The sequence below is a fragment of the Canis aureus genome, chromosome 4 (genome assembly GCF_053574225.1).
Source record: "Canis aureus isolate CA01 chromosome 4, VMU_Caureus_v.1.0, whole genome shotgun sequence".
NCBI classification, from domain to species: Eukaryota; Metazoa; Chordata; class Mammalia; order Carnivora; family Canidae; genus Canis; species Canis aureus.
The window spans coordinates 19,154,154-19,179,229 of NC_135614.1; the positions used below are offsets into that span (position 1 = coordinate 19,154,154).

The 25,076-nt window shown below is 35.0% G+C and overlaps 1 protein-coding gene across 2 annotated transcripts in view; it reads right to left on the reverse strand.

The window, feature by feature from the left end:
• The window catches only part of CTNNA3 (catenin alpha 3), a 1,688,099-nt gene that overhangs the window by 28,589 nt on the left and 1,634,434 nt on the right, over positions 1–25,076 (reverse strand). The window lies entirely within an intron of this gene.

A 25,076-nucleotide genomic window follows, 5' to 3' on the forward strand; every position in this document is an offset into this window, starting at 1 on the left:
TGACTGAGAAAATTTCAGTGTCTTAGGTGGTCACACAGGCAAGAAGAGGTAAAGCTGGGATTAAACCCAAATCCATGTAACTCAAAATTCTGTTTTCTCAACCATCCTGTGCTAACTCTCAAAAAGGAAATGTTTTATAATTTAGTGAAAAGTCTTTTCTCATCTGGGACTGAGATATCCCAACCTATTCTTTGTACTTTACCTCAAATATTTTGCGGTGAGATATCTCCTCTCTTTATTTGGGGAGCCTTTTTGTTTTAATCTCTGAACACTTAACTTTGTTAATAACCCCAACTCAGGGTCTGAATGGCATTCCCCCAGCTGTCTTTTCCTCCAGAAACAGGTGCCAAATGTGAGTACACAATAACTCTCCTACTGCATCTTAATCATACCTTTTCAAGAGGAAGATTGACTTTTGTGACAAAAATTATTTGAATTTACAGGTAATTCTCTGTATTTATAGACCCTGGTTTTGAATGTTTACTACTTGCCAAACCATCAATAAGCTGAGTGTTATGGTGTGTGTATATATGTGTGTGTGTGTGTGTGTGTTGTGTACTTCAGATTCCAAGAGTTTTCTCTTCTCCCTTTAATCTTGCCATTCAATTTTGATCATTCATAGGTCCAAGAAATGCAATACTGTAATGACAAAACATAGTGGCTACAAAGGAGGAAGAGGTTATTCTCTAGATCAAAGCTTTTAACCTAGAGGTCTAGACACACTGTTGCATTTCAATTACTTGTGACATGTGTCAGAGGGTCCATTATGTGGTGGTAATAATAATAGTTCAAATACTGAAATTGGAGAATGATTTACTGTTTTTCCACAAATTAGAGTGGCATCAAGGTTATCCTAATTATATCCTCTCATTCACTTGCATTCTGATATACTTCCTGGAGTGGAAAAGAAAAGGGGAGAGGTAAAACTAGTTTCCTAATACTCAAGCTATTAGCCCACTTTATCAATACAGTGTTCAGTGAAGTGGCTCTTCTCTTAAGAACTATGTTCTGCAAGTGAATCTGTGTCATTGTTAAAAAAAAAAAAAAAAGAAAAGAAAAGAAAAGAAAAGAAAAGAAAAGAAAAGAAAAGAAAAGAAAAGAAAAGAAAAGAAAAGGAAAAAGTCTGAGATATTCTCCTTTAGGAACTGAAACTATGTATTGGCTCATTTTCCACAATGTTTTTTTGTGACAGCATTAGTAACTGAGTATCTCATCATTTCCCCATTTTCCTCTATAACTAAAACCTAAATTTATTCAGGCAGAAATTTACTCAACCTTGTGGGAAAAATCATGATTGATCCATTATCCTTTATAAATGATTAGTCTAAGGGCATTTCATATGACCTAGTTTTGACCAATAGGATAAGAGGAAAGTCTGTTAGGATGATTCAGGATGATTCTTTAAAAAAAAAAAAAAGATTTTATTTATTTATTTCACAGAAAGAGAGAGCTCACAAGCAGAGGGAGTGGCAGATAGAGGGAGAGGGAGAAGCAGGCTCAGGGAGCCTGATAAGGGGCTTGATCTCAGGGTTCTGGGATCATGACCTGAGCTGAAGGCAGACGTTACAAAACTTAACCACCACCCAGGTGCCCCAAAAGATTATTTTTTGGAATAAAAGATCATACCACCAAAAGGGAAATCTCATTTGTCTTAAAAATAGTTGTGTAAAAGTTTGAAATTTGGCTGCTATATCTATTCTGAAATTAGAAGAGAGAGAACACAGGTACAGATGATGACAGAGGGAAATATGAAAAGAGTCCAAGTTAAATAACATTATTACACCTTGGAACAACTATTATTTGGATATCTTGTTATGGTTTAAATCATTGATAGTAAATTTTGTTACTTGCAATTAACAGCATTCTTCTGGGGAATGCCTGAATGAGTTGATTGATTAAATGTCTGCCTTTGGCTCAGGCCATGATCCCAGGACCCTAGGATGGAGCGCCACATGAAGCTCCCTGATCAGAGAGGAACCTGCTTCTTTGTCTTCCTCTGACCCTCCCCTCACTTATGGTCTCTCTCTCTCTTAAATAAATAAATAAATAAATAAATAAATAAATAAATAAATAAATAAAATCTTTAAAAGAAAAATCACATCATTCTTCTTTTCAAATCCTATTGCCAATTTTCTATACCTGGCCTAAAATAATTCAGATGAAGATGATATCATCAGTCTCATAGCTGGTATTCCACCTTCCAACCATCTTGGAAACTTTGGTTGCCATTATTTTCCTGAAGTGCTATTTATTCAAGAACATAGAGACAATCCTTACTATGAGTCTCATACCATGAATACTAAGTTTTGCATTGGCTTCTTATTAATTTCCCAGATCGTATCTTTATGTAAGCATGACCACTCCATTCACTATTGCTCACCTACACTTACTTCATCCTGCCTTTGCACGTTGAATACTAAACTATTTTACCTATAGAACTATACCGCACTCACTCATTTCTACTTACAGCTCTAAAATCCAGGTTTTATCTCTGAGAAAGAAATGAAAACATGGGCAGAGAAGTCACTAAAATAGAAGATAACATTCTGGGAGAATGGAGAGAGGTCAAGAGACAGATGTTGCATTGAGGCACAAAGGTAAGCTCACTTAGGAGTGAAAGATATTAAGTACCAGAAGGTCAGAATTTTCACCTTTGGTAAGCAATGAATGATTTGGTACCAGGAAAATATAGGTAGTCATTCATTTTAGGGAGCTCTGTGGCTTTTTAGAGCAGAGACTGGGCCACCAGCACTGCAGAACTGAAGATCTCACCACCGAATAGAACCACAGCATCACCAAGAGAGAAGAGGGGGCCAACTAAAAAAAGGAGCAATGCCAAAAAAGTTATACTTATTTTTGAACAGATATGAGTATACCTTACACTCCTATAAGCAACTGAAGTTATAAGAGTTGGAAAAGACTGAAATTTTAGTTATTTCTGTCAATATAACACTCTGCGATACTTGGGTTATTAAGGCCTAGGAAATTTGGGGCAATGACACTAATCTTTTGTCTTAAGATATCTTCAGAAAATACGCCATTCAAAGGATGACTAAAGGCTTTATTATGAAAAAAAAAAAGATAAAATACACTTTGCTAGGCTCCCTTTACTTTTAGGATTTTCAGGAATGAATCTATTGATTCCATGGAGATAATTTGTTCCAACTTACATTTATGTTTTATTTTAACGTTCTGTTTATAATCATATCATGTTTCTGAATTTTTCTCCTTTAAGATATCTGGTAATTATGTCTGGTAACTCTGTTGATTTGTTTGAATTAAGCAGAAGTGACAAGGTAACTTATTCTATACCAAAACTTTGACAAATTGAAAATGCTTTTTTTTTTTAATAGAATTCTTATTCAGAGTTATACTGCATGTAAGGAAAATGTCCCTTAACAATGGTGCAGATACTATAGCTCAATAATAATAAAATTAGCTGACTATAATATTTCATAGTTTTTAATTATTTTGTCCTTTTATTTAACAAAATGATTTGATGTATCTCAGGTTCATGGGCAACGTCCATTTCAATTTATGGAAAAGTTTTGAACTGCATATAGAAGCCTAGGAAAATATCCAGTGGGTCAACTATTATTGGTGATGATACAAGCAAGTAATAGCTCAGTCTTCATGTATGCATATTTTATTGGAACTGACAAAGAAGTAAGGTGGGCTATAGAAGAGCCAAGAATTTAGGTAATGAACTTTTATAGTAGCAGGGATATTAAAGTATCAATCTTACTTCTGTGCCCAGATCATCTAAGCCCAAGACTTTACAATTTATTGTCCAAAATGTTCATTGGGCAGGAAAGACAAATGACTATTTCCAATTGTCTTGTGACAACAGTAAAACTTTGTTTAGAGCATTCACAACTGGATTTAGAAGGGAGACTACCCTGGTTGTTCAAATCTAGAGTCAGTCATAGCTAAATATTGATTACTACTCTCAACTTATTTAAATTAGCTGTTAGAATCTGGACTTGATGCAGTTATAGTGCAGGTGTGTACCACATATCCAAACATTTTGATCAAATAATGATTTCAAACATACACAAAGTATAAAACAAATCTTACTCATGAAACAATAAAGTAATTGTTTTAACATTATGAAAGAGTCTATATATAGAGATTCCTGATGCCATCAAGCTATCTGAAATTCCCTGCTACTCTAATTTGGGTCAATAGAAGCCTACATTATTTCTTGGACATATCTGTGATTTCAACTAACACTTATACAGTGAAGCATTCCAAGTCTCTTATCTTCAGCATTGACATCTTTTGGGTTCCATTATCATATTTCCAATTACCTCTTAGACATTTACACATGGATGTATTGTAAGAACTTTAAATATAACTCATACCTAAATCCCCGTATTCTCCCTAGGTAGATCAGCATTATGGTTAGCAGGGATTAAAAATATAATTTTGAAAACAAATGGCCTGTTCTTGAGATTTGTCTTTGCCACCTATTAATTGACTTTGGATGATTTATTTATCTCTGTGTGCCTCAATTTTCTCATCTGAAAAACAGGCATAATAAGTGTATCTGATAAAGTTCACATGACAAAAATGCTACATATTATATACATATATTAAATACTTGAAAAAGTGCCTGGCACATCTTGTACACTATACAGAAATGTTTAACTACTATTTTCATAGCCTCTAAATCTGTGCCTACTCTAATCATCATCAGTAAAAGGTGTTCATTCTATCTCCTAAATCTCTCTTAAATCAAAACCCTCTTCTTAGACTTTACATCCACTTCATTAATTTAAATCCTTTTATGTGAACCATTGAAATAGTTTCCCATTTTCTCCTAGAGTTGTCACCCTTCCTTCAAAGCACCCTCCAAAAGAAGACAGAATTATCTTCCTAAACCATAATTCTGATAATTACTTTCCTATTTGACAAACTTTAATGTAGCATAAAAATCACAGAATAAACTCACGAGTACTGAGCATGTCTTATTCTCAAATGATGTTGGCAACCCTATTTTTCTGCAGTTCCTTTCTCATAGCATAAGATGAAAAGCATACCCTATGCCTTTGTGAATGCTTGCCTCTATTCCAAGAACTTTTCTGGAACTGATACTTATTCTTCAAGACTCAGTGATATTATCCCAGTAATTCTCCAGAAAAAAGGGGTTATGATTTTCTCTATTCTCCTCTTTTGGGTAGAGACCATCACTAGTTTCTTTCTGATCCCTATTTGCACTTACCACAGGAAACTCACCTGCCTTGATCTTCACTGAGAAAATAGATATAAAACTAAGAATGTAGGGTAAACTGTACTTTAATTTTATTTGATTGTTCACTCACATTTAAGTGGTGATTAAAGATCCTAGAAAGATGACTATCATTTTCTTCGATTCCATGGATCGAATAAATCATGACACTTCGTAAGCATGTTTGCCATGCTACAATAACTAAAATAAAGAGTAGAAGAGAAATGCCATTTTAATCAGAGCAGGTCCAGATTTACTGTCCTATATTAAAAGGAAACTCATTTATGGACTCTTTTTGATGTTGCTTTAATAGAAAACAAGAACATTTAGAAGAAGGGAAGCTACTGATTAAAATTTTCTGTCAAGGATTCTTAAAAGATGTTTAGGATAAACAATTGATATGAGCAGTCTTAGTAAGAAAACTGTAATTGAGGTAAGACAGCTATCCCTGGGATGAGTTTGAAAAATGAATAACTCTCTAAATTTGGTAGATTGGGGATCCCTGGGTGGCGCAGTGGTTTGGCGTCTGCCTTTGGCCCTGGCACGATCCTGGAGACCCGGGATTGAATCCCACATCGGGCTCCCGGTGCATGGAGCCTGCTTTTCCCTCTGCCTGTGTCTCTGCCTCTCTCTCTCTCTCTCTCTCTCTCTGTGACTCTCATAAATAAATAAAAATTTTAAAAAAATAAATAAATTTGGTAGATTGTTATATTCTGGAGTACTTGACTCTATTAAAATCAGAATCTGAATATTCTGGTTCATTTCCTAGCTTTGATACTTAAACATGTTTCACAGAACATCTGAAACCAAACCATGTTGAGTAAGTCCACTGTTAACAGAATGGCATCAGGAAAAGAATACCTAATTACTTCTGCTCTCCTCAGAAGAATTTGATTCTGCTTTCTATGTCAGAGAGATGATACAAAACATGACTAATGTCATGAATCAGTTTGTTTCATCTATAACCTTGACACTGTGTATTGTAACTAATGTAGGCCATAAAATGATTGGATGTTGGTAAAGACTTGACAAAAGGAAGTCTGATTTATATTTCTCAACTATGAATTTTCCAGGGATTTTCATCTAATGTTCCTCCTGGATGCCAGCCCTGAATTTATTTAACCTTTGTGGCAATGCCAATTTATCCACACCTTTTAGCTGTTCATCACCCCAGGACCTGGAACCAATCCTGTATAGACAAGGGGGCTGATGAGGCATCACTGCTAGGTACCTCCCTGACTTGGCATTGAGTCAATCTCCTTCCCTAGCAGTGTATTACCAACTTGGCCCCTTAAATTCCTCATTATTGTGCTCTGACTTCTGGTCTATAACTGGAAGCCAACATAGAATAGTAGAAAGAACTTTTAAATCACAAATCAGGAGACAAAGTACTCAATGTTAACTTTTAAAAAAAAATTTTTTTTATTATTTACTTACTATTTTTTTTTTTAATTTATGATAGTCACACAGAGAGAGAGAGAGAGAGGCAGAGACACAGGCAGAGGGAGAAGCAGGCTCCATGTACCGGGAGCCCGACATGGGATTCGATCCCGGGTCTCCAGGATCGCGCCCTGGGCCAAAGGCAGGCACCAAACCGCTGCACCACACAGGGATCCCTCAATGTTAACTTTGACTGCTGAATAATTTTATCCTAGTTATTTCTCTGAGCTCAGATCTCTTTATGCAATATATGCATCGTACTGAATGATTTGTAAGGTTTCATCCAATTCAATAATACTGAGTCTTAGTTACTATCTTTACTTCTAGGTCTGCCAACAGACACTTAAAAATCATGCCAAGGGATGCCTGGGTGACTCAGTCAGTTAAGCATCTGTCTTAGGTTCAGTCATGATTCCAGGGTTCTAGATCAAGTCCTATATCAGGCAACTTGCTCAGTGGTGACCCTACTTCTCCCTCTGCCTATTGCTCTGCCTACCTGTGTGTTCTTTCACCCTCTCTTTTTTGACAAATAAATGAATAAAATATTTTTTAATTATGGAAGTTTTAATAGTGACCAGATTTCTTTCTTTGAATTCTATTCTCCTTATACTTATTTTCTTGACACATGCAAATTATCTCCCTACCCACATGTTATGGATTAAATTGTGTCCCCTCAAAATTCATTTGTTGAAATTCTAAAGCACAATATGACTGTATACATAGGGTCTTAGAATCTTTAGTAATTAAGACTAAATGAGAGTTCTAGTTCTAGATGGGAACATAGAAGTTTGCTGAACTCACCTTCCCCACGGACACACCTGAATCTACTGTTATACTATGCTGAAAGAAATCCAGAAAATAGTTGAGCAACTTCTACACTTCTAGTAAATGGGAAAATACCCATGACAAAATGGGAGGGAAAGGCTAAGTAACATTATTACCCTAAGTCTGACCCCCGGCAAAGATATACATCAGGAGAGAACTCACAGCTTATACCTTCTCCCTGAGGAGTGAAGGTTTTAGATCCAATATCTAGCACCCCAACTTTTTAACATCCACTCGAGGAATGGTATACCAAAAACATCTAGTTCTGAAAGCCAATGTGGCTTTCATCCACAAGACCCATAGACTACAGTAAATAGTTCTTAATGGGCTTTGGAGGACTTGCTATGACTACCGCCCTGGGACTCAATGCAGAGGGAGCTAGCAGACAGAAATGCCTGGTTCCTCCTCAGCCCCCCTCCCCCATCTTCCCCTGATTACATACAATAAAAGATGTTGCCTGAGCGTTAGGCTTCTAATTTAGCATGTACCTAAGGGCTAAAAACAAATTCCCCAGAGAACAAGGATGCAAGCAGACACAATCTCTATAATCTACCTGTAATCCACAACACATCATCAATATCTCCCGGGAAGGAGCTTGTGCACATATCTGGCAATGAGGCTCTTGCAGCTGCCATTCAGAGGATAGATCCTTGGATCATCAAGCCCTAATGGCCCGCAGGCTTGTGTTCATCAGTCCCACAGGAATGAAGCAGATAAAGAAACAGTTCTTAAACAGCTGGACCCCCCCAGGGCTCACTATAGAAATAATAGACAGAAATGCTGATTTTCCAGGCTTTCCATGAAAGAGGCCTATTTGCATGATTTAAAAGCTCCTAAGTGTCTGGCTTCCACTGGTTGGTATCTAAGTGCAGACTGTGATCCTCTCATTTGAGACACTGATAGGTGTAGGTGCTGATGATGGGGCAAAAGTCAAGCTGAAGGCAAAAATCAAGCTAACACCTTGCATGGACCCTCCCCAAAGGGTGGGATACATGTGACATTCCTCAGGTACTCTTGGATGCCCACAAAAAAGGGAAAGGGAAAAATAAGTGATTAATTGAAAGAGATCATGAGTTTCCATGAATCTTCATCAGTTTGCAATTGTCTTAATACTTTATTTTTAAAAAAGCAATTTCCAGAAACCTATAGACTCCATTCCCTGGAGCCCGAACATTACCCTCCCCACCCCCATAAGATAGAAAATCTTATATGATCAGCCATTCCTCACAACCCCAGTGTAGCTATTTCTGCCTATGGAGCCTGTTCCCGTGCTTTAACAAAAATACTCTTTTTGCAGTGAAAACATCTTAAGAATTCTTCCTGGGCCTTTGGCTCCAAACTCCACCACTGGAAACACATCAGTACGATCTCAAATACTGGTAACCACCAGGAGCAAAGAAGGTGGCTTGAACAAACAGAAAGGTATAAGAGACAACTAAAAGCTTAGACTGACTGGTAGGTAAGGTTCATCTACATGAGACCACTCTGTTGAAAAGGGGGAGGTGTCTATTTTATTCAATGCATAGAAGCCAGCAGAGAGAGTCATGGAAATGAAGAAATAAGTTTCAAGCAAAAGAACAAGATAAAATTCCATAAATAGATTTTATTTTTTATTATTTTTAAAAGATTTTATTTATTCATTCATGAGAGACACAGTGAGAGAGAGAGAGAGAGAGAGAGAGAGGCAGAGACACGGGTAGAGGGAGATGCAGGCCCCACACAGGAAGCCTGACATGGGACTCAATCCTGGGTCTCCAGGATCAGGCCCTGGGTTGAAGGTGGCGCTAAACCACTGAGCCACCTGGGCTGCCCCAGAAATAGACTTTAATGAAATGGAGCTAAGTGATTTACCTAATAAGGGTTCAAACTATGGATCAGAAATATGCCCACCAAGGTCAGGAGAACAATGCATAAACAAAGTGAAAATGCTAACAGAGAGTAAATAAAAGAAAGTACCAAACAGAAATCACAAAGTTGAAGAATATAATTTTGAATTAAAAATTTCAACACAGGAGTTCAACATCAGACTAGCTCAAGAGAAAGAAAGGAACAGCAAACCTGAAGACTGAGTAGTGGAATTTATGTAATAGGAGGGAGGAAAAGAAAAAAAAAAGTAGTAAAGATAGAGTAAGAGATTTATAGGACACTACCAGACAGAACAATATTCACACTATCAGAGTCACAAAAAATAAAGAACAGAGAAAGGGGCAAGAGTTGATTTAAAGATATTGTGGCAGAGAACTTTTCTAACCTGGGGAGGTAGGGTGGGGGAAAAATCCACAGCCAAGAAATCTAGAAAATTACAAATAAGATGTACTTAAACAGACCCACACTGAGACATATTATAATTATATTGTCAAAAGTTAAGACAGAAAAAAATCTCAAGTGAAGAGAAGAACTTGATAATCTAAGACTATTGGATTATCTTTCAGTACATTATAGCCAAAAGAGTGGCATGATATATTCATAGTGCTGGGGAAAAAAAAATAACCCTGCCAACCAAGAATACCCTTGTTGACAATGTTGTCCCTCAGAATTGAAAGAGAGATAAAGAATGTTCAGCAAGCAATCTGAAAGGGTTCATCATAACTTGATTGGACTTAAAATAAATGTTAAAAAGACTTTTTCAAGCTGTAAAAAGATGCTAATTAATAAGAATAAAACATACAAAAGTATAAATCTTACTGATAAAGGTAAATACATAGTTATATTCAGAATACTCACTTGTCATAATAGTGGTGGGTAAATCATGTCTACAACTAGTATGATAGTTAAAAGATGAAAGCATTTAAAATAACTATAAATACAATAATTTGTTAATGAATACAAAAGGTTAGATGATGAAAATTGTGACATCAGAAACAAAATGTCAGGGGGAGGGTAAGAATGTAGAGCTTTTGTGGGGGTTGAAACACAAATATTACCAACTTAAAATATACTGTTATACAGAATGGCAATGAGTATATATCTATCAATAATTACTTTGTTTTTTTTTCAATAATTACTTTGAATGTAAATTAAATGCTTTGATCAAAAGATATAGGTGACTGAATGTATTAAAAAGTGAGATCCATCTGTATGCTGCCTATAAGAGACTCACTTCAGACTTAAAGATATACACAAATTGAATGTAAAGAGATAGAAAACAATTACCATACAATAGAAGCTGAGGTAGCAATACTTATATTAGACAAAACAGACATTAAAACAAACTGTAATAAGAGACAAAGAAAAGTACTACTTAATGATTAAGGGAACAATCCAACAAGTACATATGAAAATTATAAGTATCTATGTATCCAACACAGGATCACCTAGTTAATAGTTAACACAACTATTAACAGACATAAAGAAAGAAATCAATATAATATAATTCTAATAGTAAGGGACTTGAATACTCCAGTTACATCAATAGATAAGTCATTCAGACAGAAAATCAACAAGGAAACAGTAGTTTTGGATGACATATTGAATCAGATGAATATGACAGATATATTCAGAATATTCGATCAAAAAAGAACAGAATATACATTCTTTTCAAGTGCAAATGGGGAATTCTCTAAAATAAGTCATATGTTAGGTCACAAAACAAGTCTCAATAAATTAAAAAAGATTGAAATTATATAATCCATCTTTTCAGACCACAACAGTATGAGATGAGAAATTAAACACAAGAAAATATATGGAAAGAAAACAAATACATGAAGACTAAATAATATGCTGCTAAACAATGAATAGGTCAACCAAGAAATCAAATAGGTCAACCCAGAATAAAAAAACACAGGAAGATGGATGAAAATGAAAACATAATTGTTTAAAATCTTTGGGATGAAGCAAAAGCCATTCTAAGAGAAAAGATTATAGCAATATGAGCCTACCTCAAGAAGTAAGAAAAATCTCAAATAAACAACTTACACTTGCATCTAAAGGAACTAGAAAAAGCAGAACAAATAAAACTCAAAGTTGGTAAGAAGGAAAAGATAAAGATTAGAGAAGAAAAAAAATGAAACAGAGACTAAAAACATTTAAAACAACAACAACAATAGAAGACAACAATGAAACCAGAAGTTAATTTTGGAAATGTTCAACAAAACTGACATACATTTAGTCAGATTCAGAGAGAGAGAGAGAGAGAGAGAGAGGACTCAATAAAATTGGTAACAAAGGAGGAGAAATAATAATCCACACCATTATGGAAAATTGTATGACAATAAGTTGGACCACATGGAAGAAATGGATAAAATCCTAGAAATATATAACCTTCCAAAACTGAATCAGGAAGAAATAGAAAATTAAGCAGACTGAAAATCAGCAAATAAATTGAATCAGTAATCAAAAGACTCCCAACAAATAAAAGTCCATGACCAGGTGGCTTCATGGGTAAAGTCTACCAAACATTTGAAGAATTAATACATGTACTTCTCAAATTATTCCAAAAAATAGAAGAAGGAGGAAAGCTTCCAAATTCATTCTATGAGGCCAGCATCTGCTAACTAAATATTAGCAAACCAAATCCAACAACACATTTAAAAAAATATTCACCACAATCAAGTGAGATTCATTATAAGGATGCAAAGATGGTTCAATATTCACAAATTAATCAACATGGTACATCATATTAATAAGAAAAAGCATAAAAACACTAGGATCATCTCAAGAGACACAGACAAAGCATTTGGCAAAGTACATCTATTCATGTTAAAAATTCAACTCTGTAGGTTTAGAGAACCAAATAAAGGCTATCTATGAAAAACCCAGAGCTATCATCATACTTAATGGGGAAAAACTAAGATCAGGAACAAGACAAGGATATCCACTCTCACTACTTTCACTCAACATAGTACTGGAAGTCCTAGCTATTAGACGAGAGAGAGAAATAAAAGGAATCCAAACTGATAAGAAAGAAGTAAACTTTCACTATTTACAGATGATATGATACTATATATAGAAAATCCTAAGGACTCCATGAAAAAACTGCCTAGGTGATAAATGAATTCAGTAAAGTCACAGGATACAAAATTAATATGCAGAAATCTGTTATATTTTAAACACTAATAAGGAGGTAGCTGAAATAAAAATTAAGAAACAGGGTCATTCACAATTGCACCAAGAATAATAAAATACCTGGGGATAAACTTAACCAAGGAGTTGGAAGACCTGTACTCTGAAAATTGTAAACAGTTATGAAATAAATTGCAGATGACATAAACAAATAGAAAGATGTTCAATGCTCGTGGATTGGAAGAACAAATATTTTTAAAATGTCTATACTACTCAAAGCAATCTACATATGTAATGCAATCCCTATCAAAATACCAACAGGAGTTTTCACATTATTAGAACAAAGAATCGTATTTGTATAGAACCACAAAAGACCCCAGGTAGCAAAAGCAATCTTGGAAAAAAAAAAAAAGAAAAGAAAAAGAACAAAACTGGATGTATCACAATTTCAGATTTCAAGATATATTACAAAAGCTCTCATAATCAAAACAGTATGGTACTGGCACAAAAATAGACATATAGATCAATAAAACAGAATAAAGATCCCAGAAATAAGCCCATAATTTTGTGATCAATTAATCTATGACAAAGACTATACAATGGGAAAAAGTCTCTTCCAAAAGAGTGTTGGGGGGATACCTGCATGGCTTAGTGGTTGAGCATCTGCCTTCAGCTCAGGGCATGATCCTTGGGTCCAGGATGGAGTACCACACTGGGCTCCTTGCAGGGGGCCTGCTTCTCCCTCTGCCTATGTCTCTGCCTCTTTCTTTCTGTGTATCTCATGAATAAATAGATAAAATCTTAAAAAAAAGAGTGTTGGGAAAACTGGACAGCAATGTGCAAAAGAATGAAGCTGGACCACTTTTTTACATTACACATAAAAATAAACTAAAAATGAATTAAAGATCTAAATATGAGATTTAAAACCATAAAAGTCCTAGAAGAGAGCACAGACAGTAATTTCTCTGACATCAGCCATATGGATATGTCTCTGGATATGTCTTCTATGGCAAGAGAATCAAAAGCAAAAGTAAATTCTTGGGACTACACCAAAATAAAAAGCTTTTGCACTGCACAGAAACTGTCAACAAAACAAAAAGGCAACCTACTGAATGGAGAATATATTTGTAAATGATATATCCAATAAGGTGTTAATATCTAAAATATATAAAGAACTTACACAACTCAACATCAAAAACTCCACATAATCTGTTTTAAAAATGGGGAGAGGAACTGAATAGACATTTTTCCAAAGACATAGAGATGGCCAACAGACACAAGAAAAGATGCTCAATATCACTAATCATCAGGGAAATGCAAGTCAAAACAACAGTGAGATATCACCTCACACGTGTCAGAATGTCTAAAATCAAAAACACAAAAACAAGTGTTAGTGAAAACGTTGAGAAAAAAGATATCCTTGTGCACTGTTGGTGGGAATGCAAACTAGTACAGCTATTGTGGAGAACAGTATGGATGTGCCTCAAAAAATTAAAAATAGAATTACCATAAGACCCAGTATTTCCACTACTGGGTATTTACACAAATAAAATAAAAGCACTAAATTGAAAAGATATACCTACCCTTATGTTTATTGCAGCAATATTTACAATAGCCAAGATATGGAAGCAACCCAAGTGTCCATTGATAGATGAATGGATAAATAATATATATACATGTATATATATTATTCAGCCATAAAAAAAGAATGAGATCTTATTTGTAACAACATGGAAAGATGTAGAGCGTATAATACCATTGAAATGAATTAGTTAGAAAAAGACAAATGCCATATGATTTCACTGATATGTAGAATTTAAGAAACAAAGAGAAAAGAGACAAAAAATCAGACTTAAATATTGACAAAAAAAACCTGGTGATTGCAGAGGGTAGGTAGGTAGATGACTGGGTGAAATAGGTGAAATGGATTAAGAGTACACAAATGACTGCAAGACACTTATTTCAGCTTTAAGGAAACACACAGACTGATAATGAAAGAATAGATAAAAGATATTCCATACAAATGGAACCAAAAGAAAGCTGGGGAAGCTATATTTACATCAGATAAAAGAGACTTTGAGGGCATTCCAGGTGGCTCAGTGGTTTAGCGCCACCTTCAGCCCAGGCCGTGATCCTGGAGACTTGGGATCAAGTCCCACGTCAGGCTCCCTGTATGGAGCCTGCTTCTTCCTCTGTCTGAGTCTCTGCTTCTCTCTCTCTCTCTCTGTGCCTCTCATGAATAAATAAATAAAATCTTTTTTTTTAAGAGACAGCCAAAGACTGTAGTAAGAGACAAGATACTCATTATATACTGATAATAAAGGGATATGTGCACTCAACATAGGAGCACCTAAATATATAAAGCATATATTAAGAGCTCTAAAGAGAAAAGTATGTGGCTTTATAATAATAATAATAATAATAATAATAATAATAATAGGAGATTTCACTGCCACACATTCAACAAGGAATAGATAGATCTATTGTGGATAAATCCACAACTGTGGATAGGAGATTTCACTACCACACATTCAACAAGGAATAGATAGATCATCAAGAAAGAAAAGGAAATATTGAACTATATACTTGACCAGATGAATTTAATAGACATTTATAAGACACTCCTTCCAAGAGAAATATAATGGACATTCTTCTCAAGTATACTTAGAATATTATTCAGAACTGATAGTAAGTTAAGACACAAACAACTCTTAATAAATTTAAGACTGAAATAATATAAAGCATCTTTTCTAACCCCAATGATATAAAACTAAAAATCAATTAAAAGGGAAAAACTGAAAAATCCACAACTGTGTACAGATGATTAGTTATGCTTCTGAAAACTCAATGAATCAAGGAAGAAATTTCAAAAAATCAAAAAAGAAATTTGGAAAGTCTCAAGACATATGACAATTAAAATACAACATAATAAAACTTATAAGACGCATCCAAAGGAGTCCTAAGTGGGAAGTTCATAGCAATGCATGCCTACATTCAGAAAAAAAGAAATATCTCAAATAGCAACCTAACTAAACCTCAAGGCATTATTTTTTTAATTAATTAATTTGAGAGAGAGTGAGCAAGCAGAGGCAGGGGCAGAGGGAGAGAATCTTCAAGCAGATTCCCCACTGAGCATGCAACCTCACTTGGGCTCAGACCCAGGACCCATGAGATCATGACCTGAACCAAACCCAAAAGTTGAATGATAACTGATTGAGCCACCTAGGAACCCCTCAAGGGATTATTTTTTTTAAAAGAACAAACAAAGCATGTCTCAGTAGGTTGAGCATCTGGCTTGGGACTGAGCCACATGTCATGCCTTCTGACAGGCTCTGTACTCAGCAGGAAGTCTGTTTCTCCCCCCTCTTGTGCTCTCTCTCTCTCTCTCTCTCTCAAATAAATAAATAAAATATTAGAAAATAAATAAAAAGAACAAAGCCTAAAGTTAGTATGCTTGCCCTTCCCCTTGCTTGTGCTCTCTCTCTCAGATGAATAAATAAAGTCTTTTAAAAAATAAAAAAACAAATATTGCAGTTGGTAGAGAAAAAGAAGTAACAAAAATCACAGTGGAAATAAATTTAAAAGACCCTAAAAATCAATATAAAATATCATTGAAACTAAGAGCTGGTTATTTGAAAAGATAAAATAGATAAACATTCAGCTAGACTTACCAAGAAAGAAAAGAGGACTCAGATAAATAAAAGTAGAAAAAACCCCAGGATATATTGCAACAAATACCACATGAATATAATGATCATAAAAGACTACCATGAACAATTATATGCCAACTAATTGGACAACTTAGAAGAATAAGTTCTTAGAAACACACAACTTACTAAGACCGAATCATGATGAAATAGAAATCCTAAACAGATAAATTACTAATAAGGAGTTTGAATCAGTAATCAAAAACCTCCTAACAAAGAAAAGTCCAAGACCAGATGGCTTCCCTGGTAAATTTTACCGAACATTTAGAGAAGCATTAATAACACTCTTTCCCAGTCTATTCCAAAAATAAAAGAGGAGGAAACATATTCATTTTGAAAGCAGTATTACCCTGATACCAAAAACAGACAATGACACAAGAAAATTATAGGCCAGTGTCCCTGTTGAACATAAATACAAAAATTCTCAACCAAATATATACCAAACCAAATCAAAATTACATTGAAAGGAATATACACCATGATCAAGTGGTATTGCTTTCAGAGATTCAGGGATGGATTATCATCTGGTTATCAATCAATGTGATATACAACATTAACAAAGCAAAGGATAAAATTTACATCATCATTTCAATAAATACAGAAAACATACTTGACAAAAATCAAGATCCATTCAAGATAAAAACTTTTAACAAATTGGGTATTCTGGGAATATACCTCAATATAATAGGCATACATCATATCCATGGCTAACAATATACTCAATGGTAAAAATTGAAAGCTTTCCTATAAGATCAGAAAAAGGAAATAATGCCCACCCTTGCCACTCTAATTCAACACAGTAGTGGAAGTACAAGCCAGAACAATTGAACAAGGGAAAAAAAAGAAGGAAAAGGGGTTCAAACTGGAAAGGAAGAAATAAAATTGTCTCTATTTGCAGACATTATTTCATACAAAGAAATCCTAAAGGCTACATCACAAAACTCTTAGCATTAGTAAACAAGGTTCCCTGAGTGGGACTGCGGTGAGCGTCTGTCTTCAGCTCAGGTCGTGATTCCAGGGTCTGGATCAGAGTCCCACATGGGGCTCCTTGCAGGGAGCCTGCTTCTCCCTCTGTCTATGTCTCTGCTCTCTCTCGCTCTCTCTTTCTGTGTCTCTCATGAATAAATAAATAAAACCTTTAAAAACTAAATAGTAAACAAATTCAGAAAGGTTATATGGAACAAAATAAAAATATATAAAAATCATTTCCATTTCTATACACCACCAATGCATTCTTAAGAACAAAAACTAAGAAAATAATCTCACTTTCAATTATATCAAAAGAAATAAAATACCTAGGAATAAATTTAACTAAGGAAGTGAAAATGATAAGACATTAGTGAAAGAAATTGAAGAATACAGAAATAAATAGATAATCTATTCTCATGGATCGGAAAAATGATATTATTAAAATATCCATACGGCCAAAGTAATCTACAGATTCAATGCAATCCCAATTAAAAGTTCAATGGAATTTTTCACAGAAAAAGAACAAATATTCCTAAAATTTGCATGCAACCACAAAAGACCTCAAGTAGCCAAAGCAATGTTGAAAAAGAAGAAAAAATCTGGAGGAATCACACGTCCTGGTTTGAAATGATTTTTCAAAGCTCTAGTAATCAAAAATGTATAGTACTATCATAAAGAAAGACAACAAAAATGGAACAGAAAGCACCCAGAAATAAACTCAGGTTTATATGGTCAATTAAATTACAAAAATGTGCCAAGAATAAACAGTGGGAAAATTAGTGTCTTCTATAAATGGTGGAGAGAAAAGTTTATAGCCACATATAAAAGAATGAAACTGGACTGCTCTCTTACACCATATACCAAAATTAACTCAAAGTAGATGAAGAAGACTTGAACATAAGACTTGAAATCATGAGCTCGCAGAAAAAAAAAAAAAAAAAAAGGGAGTAAGCTCCTTGACATTAAAGGCAAAAATCAACAAGTGGAACCACATCAAACTAAAAATCATCTGCACATTAAAGGAAACCATCAACAAAGTGAAAAGGCAACAAATATAATGGGAAAATATTTGCAAATCATATATCTGATAAAGGATTATTACCTGATGTATATAAAGAAGTTACACAACTCAGTGGCAAAAAAGGCAAAAAACCCAATCAAAAAATTGATAGAGGAATTGAATGGATATTTTTTCATAAGGACATATAAGTGGCCAACAGGTGCATAAAGAGGTTTTCAACGCCACTAATCATCAGGGAAATGCAAAGCAAAACCACAACGAATATCATCTCACAACTATTAGAATCAAAAGGCCAAGGGATAGCAAGTGTTATAAAGAATGTAGAGAAAAGTGACCCTTATGCCCTTAAATTGGTTCAACCACTATGGAAAACAGTATGGAGGTTTCTCAAAAACTAAAATTAAAACTATCATATGACCCAGCAATCCCATACTTCTCAGTATGTATTCAAGGGAAATTAATACAGGTTATCAAAGAGATATCTGCACTCCCATGTTTATCACCACAATGTATAATTTGCATATCTTATGATTTTGTCAATTGTATCTCAATAAAGGTGAAATTTTAAAAAATGTTAAATGTTGTCATAAGGGTGGGGATCTAATCAGATAGGATCAATATTTTATCAGAAGAGTACTAACTCTTTTTTCTCTCTCTATTATGTGTGGACATAACAAGAAGGCAGCCGTCTGCAAGCCAGGAAGAGAGCTCTCACTGAGAATCAATCAGTAGCCACCTTAATCTTAGACATCCCGACCTCTAGAACCATGAGAAAATACATTTCTATTGTTTAAGTATCTATCTATGGTATTTTGTTATGTCAGTCCAAGTGGACTAACATATTACACATGCTATACATTCTCCTGATTTAATAGAAATGTTTGGGACATAATCCTACATGAATATTCTATCCTTCTTTATCTGAGTTCACTAGAAAGTAACTATGCCCTAGCCTAATGTAATTCTGAGTCTGCACTATCCTGTAATGCTGGCATCCCTACTGCAGCACTTCTAAATTCTCAATGAACAAACCAGTTAACAAAACATTATTTACTTACATATACATCAGGTTTTCAAACTGTTATTACTGTAGTGCTGGTTGGATAATATAAACAAGCAAGAATGCACTAGAGTGTGATTATTTGATGAACTGAATTAAATATAATCTTTTTGCTTTTGCAACAAAACACAGTAGGGCGAGGTTTGGGGCAAAAGTAACTTGAACATCAAACTTTTTAATTTTGATCAATAAAGGGAGCAACATGAACTTTCATGGCATGAAATTGTGTATCATTCATGGAAGAAGGAGTCAAATTGAATTTTGTCACAGGTTTTTGTTGATCAAATGATGTATTTGAGCACCTACTGATGATATTAATGATTAATAGTATTCCAACCAAAATACAAGACATCTGCTTCTATTTTATTTTTTTAATCTACTTCTATTTTAAAATTCAATTCCAATTTGATGGAGCTCAATATTTCTCTTAGTACATAAAGGGGGTTTCTAAATCTGTAAGAAGGAACACCCTAAATAATCATTGTGTTGTAAAATTCCAGATAGACTACATGATAAAACATAGGATACATTTGCTTCTTGCAATTCCACACCATACAATATTTGAAAAGTTTATTCAGTATTATTTCATCATAATAGGTAATTTGACAGGTAGACATTGAGAGGGAGTATTATATTTGGTAATATGTAGCCCCATGTTAGTCTAAAATATTAATGATCTACAGAGTATGGGCATTTAAAGCTCTCAGCCTTATCGCAATATATCAAAAAGGTAGCAAAACATATTATTTTACAATGTGTTTTATATATTTATGGCCAATATACACTATGGTGCTATTATGGATTTTGTTAGGCAACCTATACTGCCCCTCTTACATTTCTTCGAGAAGAGATTAGATGAGACATGGCACAAATGGAATAGTAGTGAAATATTTATTCAAAAACTATGTGAGCACATTTTACTTAGAGACCTTCATTGTACCCACTTGGGTTTTTAGCAAAAACAAAATTTAGATTCATAGGCTTTTTCCCTGCAGTGCAACAAAATTTATCTGATTTAAAAATCATAGTCTAGGTATTTTAATTTTATTTATCGCAAAATACTGGCATTCCTAGATTCTCAGTCAAATTTGGGGATTATAGCCTATTCATAAATCAGTTTATGAAACTTGTAATATTTTTCACAAAAGAGCATACAAGGTAGTACTAAGCTTTTTCTATCTATTAAAATTTTCTATTTTAGTTATGTTATACAGAAATTATTTAAGTTATGGTTATCATGAATCCCAAAATAAAAAGTAGTATTAACTGATTCATTACCATACCAAACATGACAGTCATTAACACATCTATTTCTTTACCAAACAAATTCTATAGAATATGTCAAGTTGAAATATCCAGTTTATAGATGAGGAAAGGTTAATTATCTCATCCAAGATCACAAATCTAGTAAGAAAAAATTTAGCTAATATTTACATCATTTAAATATACAACAAACAGTGCTTATTATGTGCCAAGCAGAGCTCCACTTATATTTAAGTAATTTAACCATCACTCCTCCTCCACTTTGCATTAAATATATCAATTAAATTGATTCTAGTCTTTCCCTCACAATTGTGACTGTGGATTGCTCCGCCTGCTTGAACCTATATCAAACACACTGTTCTAAAAAGTTATAAAGATGTTTGTGGGGGATCCCTGGGTGGCTCAGCAGTTTCGGGCCTGCCTTTGGCCCGGGGCGCAATTCTGGAGTCCTGAGATCGAGTCCCGCGTCGGGCTCCCGGCATGAAGCCTGCTTCTCCCTCTGCCTGTGTTTCTGCCTCTCTCTCTCTCTCTCTCTCTCTATGTCTATCATGAATGAATAAATAAATAAATAAATAAATAAATAAATAAATAAATAAATCTTAAAAAAAGATGTTTATGACTTGCAAGGATGGGGACAATGGGTAAACTGTACTCTGTACTCAACCCTTGTTTATGACTTATTTTAACATTTAGTGTTTTTGGATCACTCCATTTTAACATGCAATGTTCATTTCATATAAATTTCTGCCCCAGGGATCCTTGGGTGGTGCAGCGGTTAAGCGCCTGCCTTTGGCCCAGGGCGTGATCCTGGAGACCCGGGATCGAATCCCACGTCGGGCTCTTGGTGCATGGAACCTGCTTCTCCCTCTGCCTGTGTCTCTGCCTCTCTCTCTCTCTCTCTGTGTGACTATCATAAATAAATAAAAATTAAAAAAAATTTCTGCCCCAAATAACCATTACTTTTTTTTTCTTTGCTTGTTTAGATAGCTTGAATCTTTGAAAATGCTAAAAGACATTTTGCCTTGATTTCAGAGAACTCAGTACTTATCTTTTCAATTTTCATTAAACCAAACTGATCTTAAAATTATTAAACTAAAATTTAGGGTTTGGGACAGGCTCTCTGATGGTGTGGAGGGCATTTGGAGATGCATTAGAGCTTCAGAATGATAGCAAGATTATCACTGCTGGAAAGTTTGAAATAGAAGTATCAATACAAATTTGTTTTTCCTTTCTTATTTCTTTCCTTTCTCCATACTGGTATGTCTTCTGATCTGAACTTCTTTTAGGGAGAAGTGAGAGAATAAAAACTGACAAGATATTTAGAACAGAGGAATTTTATATCACTAAACTTAAATAAATTATTCACTTACTTAAGGGATATTTAGGTTTCAGAGACAGTGAAATGTATTGGTTAGGATCAGAAACTTTGGAATCAAAAGGCCTAGATTTAAAGCTTAGTTCCCCCAAACATTAATTGTGTCATCTCAGAGCCTCAGTTACTTAATTTTGCCTCAAAATTGTGATGATAATAGGGATATTAAAAATTATTTTGAATATTAAATAAAATAATACATGTAAAGAACTTAAAATACTGTCTCATACATAGCATGCCCAAGTAAGAGTAAACTACTGTCATTGTCATTGCTATTGTTAATAGCAATGTTATTTTTAAATATACATTGTATTCTAAATGCTAGAGTAATAATTTCACACTGATATCTGAATGAATCATAACTGAACATATACTTTCAAATATCATTGAGGAGATGCTCTAATAAGAAATGATACCATATTCTAAAACGATACAAGAAAAACCTATCTCCAAATGACCTTACATCAAACCCACTTGCTGTATGCAGCTAGCAAAGTGCGTGGTAGAGTAACAAAGTATATCCTCTATGAGGATTGACATTTACATCAGCTGATGGACACACAGATATAAACAATATGGGAGCCCTGTAGGTGTAGGATTCTGGACAGGTCCCTCTTTTTTCAATTCAATTTCTTTATAGAGCAGAAACCTCTTTACAAAGCAGATGGATGAACTTTGGGGTCTGAAAGAGCGGAGTGCTCTTCCTGGCTTCATCTTGCAAAAGTTATGTGAACATGGACAAATTATGAAACTTCTATGAGACACAAGTCCATCCTTTTCAAATAGAGATGATGATACTAAGACAGAGAAGATCATTAAAGATGATGTATATAAAACATAGTACCTTACATATCAGGAGGCTTTAGCAAGTTAACTATTCCTATATCATTATATCAAAACTTTAAATGAAAAAATCAAGCACAAATTTACCTTTAAGAAAATCTAATGTCTGTAGGGGCATCTGAGTAGCTCAGTCAGCTGAGCACTCATCTCTTGGTTTGACTCAAGTGATGATCTCAGGGCCGTGGGATTGAGTCCCACATTAGGCTCTGGCCCTATACTTGGAGGGGAATCTGCTTGATTGTCTCTCTCCTTCTGTCTCTGCCCCTCCCCCTACTAGGATCTCACTCCATCTCTCTCAAATAAATAGATAATCTTTTAAAAATCACTATTTCTTTTGTATGTACATGTGTATTTTGTACGTACATATTTATTTTTATACTCAGGCAAATGGCCCTGGTTTGCTCCTAGAGATCGTTGCTAAAATCTTTTTTACCTGAGAAGCCCTTTAAAGTCTGAAATTTTGTCAAGAACAGATCTTCAAGTCCTCTTGTATGAACCAGTAGATCATCCTTCTCAGCTTTCACATCACTTTTCCGAGGCAGGCCACAATACAAATAGTACATGGACCCCTCCAGAGTGGAAGCAAATTGGAGTTGTCCTGAAACTCGGTTCATCACATTCCCCTTTCCTTTTAGCCCATTCTGGGGCACTTGATTCCATCAGGCAAAATTGTGCCATTGATCGCATTGCTCCTGGAATGAATGGGGCTCCCAGGCAGAGAACCAGACGTACAATGGACCTATTTGAAAATGCTACATTAGAGAAACACCTCTACAAACAAAATTAGTGAGAAAATGCCAAGGATTCCTCTTCCTCTGTTTCACCATAATATTATCATCACCCAGGAAAAGGAATTGCCAGGTAAACTGGAAGAGCACAATTAAGAGGAGAGGAAAGGAAAGTTTTGTAGAGGCATTCCCTGGATATAGCGCAAGAAGAGAGAATGCAAACTAAGGCATTCAGCTCCTATGTCCTTGCATATTAAGCCATTTAACTAGCGTATGGAATGTTTCAGGTTGTCCCAAGGATATAGACAAGCTACTAAATATTGACTTAGCAAGAGCTCAAGTGAGAGGTCTAATTAAATTAAATGGTACAAAGGGGAGGCTTATTTCATAGACTTCAGTAATTGCTTAAGACACAAAAGAGACCAAATAAAGGTCAAAAAGGTATAATAATAACACAGAAGATGTTTGTAGTGAGATGTAGGGAAGACATGAGTACAGAAATGGCCAAAAGTTCAAAGGCTATTGTTGGCTCAATGATGAAAAATGATTGGATGCTTTCATGGCCATAGATGACTTGTGGTGCCTTTTACATAGCTGGCAGTGACATATGCAGCAAGATGTTAGTTTTAATTCTACCATAATGTGCAGAAATGTCTCAGGGTAATGCCCTATCCTTGGACAAACTTTACTGAGAGCTCCCGAAGAATAGTTATAATATCCAAGAGCCCCAAAATGTTATGTTTCAAGTTCTACTCCAGAAAGAAGTGAGTGTGAAGGACCACATGGATGATTCCCATGGACTCATAGTTGGCTATTTCAGAATACAATGTGAGAAATAGGGGATATTATGTATGTGAACAGAAAGACAGATAGAAAAGGACTCTGGTTGCATCTCTGTGACCCCAAAACGCTAACACTGAACACCGGGGGTGGCAAGTGAGAGGGAGATGGAAGATGGAAGTGGAAGAGAAGAAAGAGAAAGATATAGATCTTCCTTGTACCTAAGGTCTCTGAGTTTTAACTTCTCATTTATAAAATGAGACTTTCCTTAGAGCATTTATAAAATGGAACTTTCCTCAGAGCATTGTTGTGTGTGTAAAATAATATCAAGGACTTAAAAGGTCTGGCTGTTAAGAGCTTGATAAATGTTGGCTATCATTGCTGTGAACATTACTCTTATTATAATTATCACAGAGGTGAAGAATAAAACCCTGTCCTGGAAAAGTGCCCCATCTACTCAAAGTGTGAGATATGAACTCTGAATCCACTCAATTGTCCATTTTCATCCAAGCCTCTGTGCTCTTTTGCTGGGCATCTTAGCATGGCATGTATATGCATTAGGGTCAGAGCACTGGGTTTAAGATCTTGCCCTGCCTCTCAATATCTCTGTGATCTTGGAGAAGTTGCTCAATGCCTTTAAGTTTCAGTTTCCATATCTACAAAATAGTAATAATGCTAGTTATCTCATGCACCATTTTTTGGTAAGGATAATGAAAACAAATGCATTTCAGATATTTAGTACAGTACCTAGATTAATAAGCACTCATTTCCTGCACATACACAGACATATGCATATATTACACATGGTTTACATATATAAACTCTAATTACATGCAC